The sequence below is a fragment of the Photinus pyralis genome, unplaced genomic scaffold, assembly GCF_008802855.1.
Source record: "Photinus pyralis isolate 1611_PpyrPB1 unplaced genomic scaffold, Ppyr1.3 Ppyr1.4_LG5, whole genome shotgun sequence".
Lineage (NCBI taxonomy): Eukaryota > Metazoa > Arthropoda > Insecta > Coleoptera > Lampyridae > Photinus > Photinus pyralis.
Window position 1 is genome coordinate 45,739,701 of NW_022170596.1, and position 1,624 is coordinate 45,741,324.

Below are 1,624 nucleotides of genomic sequence, written 5' to 3' on the forward strand. Positions count from 1 at the left end.
TAATTAAACTTACGCCAGTTATTTTGAATTTTAAATGCCTGTAGCGCAAATTAGCAGCAGTGGTGGTCCAATGTAATTTTCAAATACTCCCCCGGAAATCACCGCGGCAGCAGAAAATGCATAAACATTATTACTTTCTCGGAAAATCAAAAGCAGTGTAGGGACAAATCTTTGGAGCGGGGGATTTAGAAAAAAACACACTTATTTTCAGAGAACTAGTGTTTGTTTATATTATCACAGGCAATTAAAGCATCTACAACATTGTGCAAAACGTATCCCATGTTACGATCTAAATTACTTTTGAACAATAATGTCGACATAAGCAGCTACGCTAAGTTGCAGGCCCTTTTAAAAAATCAATCCAATCTCATCAGATCCCGAAACACTTAGCGTTTTGTTCACAAGTCTTATCTTGAGGTCCACTCACAACAGCTTAAGCCACGTGTTTATCTTGAGGTCCATTCCTAAGAGCATAAGCCACGAGTAGCTACACCTACAAGCATATGGCTACAATGAATTAATATACCTCACAGCACTATACGAAAAGAACATCCAAACAGGTAACAGTAAGTTGTTGGTGATCCAGGACCAGAACAGATTTCCTCAGTAGGTATTACCTTGGGGAGCGTGAAAACTAACCTAAAAAGTAAAATGTAATGCCAATTAAAATGTTACGCTTGTCTATACTTACATACAAATGGGAGTAGTGTTAACATGTGCACATTTACCAAATGTCTACTTTAACCGTAACAAATATATGTACATTTTCGATTACTAAACACGTCTGTGCTAAACGCAAATAATACGAACAAACCTTTTACATTTCTTTCGCATGTGCGGTATCGTTCGTTCTGGGTCATTTAGACAAATGAGAGTCGCTCAAATGCCACAGGGATTTGTTATACCTACCCACCGCACACAGAACTATTTGTGGATTGTCTACCACTAACTCTGGTCGGAATTTTACATATTTCGCAACAATTCGTTGTAGTAGTAGAAAAAATTATGTCTATGACTTGTAAGGAATAGGTATTCAACGCTCGTGAAACCGTCACACTCGCCTTCGGCTCGTGTGACGAACTTTTCACTCGCGCGGAATACACCTTATTCCATACTCGTTATAGAATATACTATTAAAAGTCTCATCAAACCATCTCCCCCCAACTTTCCATGCACACCGATCCGTTTTTTTACTGTTGGAAAACAGCAATGTCGATACCCGCAACGAACGGAGTCGTATTAATAACAAACACGGACAAATGTAAGCTAAAAGCTAATAACTTTCCTTTAAGAAGGCGCTAAAAAGGTAGTTTATCCTTCAAGAGTGCTTATGAGATCAAACTCTATAAAGATAGATAGGAAGTTAAATATTAATTCATGTGGGAAAATTAAGTAATAAAGAGTATAATTTTCGCATTTTACATTTAAATAAAGAATAATAAATGAGTGTTCACGGCACGTTCCTCCGTGCCTATTAATTATGTCATTATTTAAAACGTGAAAATAACTTTCATCCTTCAAATTTACGCGAATAGCAATTTAGCAAACGGTGGCAGTGGTTGGTGGTTCCCTCATGAATAAGCAACTACCTATACCTCGGGGATAATAAATTATGTCCTTTGAT

General features: G+C 37.3%; 1 long non-coding RNA gene across 1 annotated transcript; it reads right to left on the reverse strand.

Moving 5' to 3' along the window:
* Window positions 1-226: 226 nt before the first annotated feature.
* On the reverse strand, window positions 227-1,129 carry LOC116171663. The gene is made up of 3 exons (XR_004145486.1): window positions 692-1,129; window positions 527-639; window positions 227-493 (listed from the first exon to the last, which is right to left on the reverse strand). It is a non-coding gene; the product is annotated as an uncharacterized LOC116171663 (long non-coding RNA).
* Window positions 1,130-1,624: the final 495 nt, after the last annotated feature.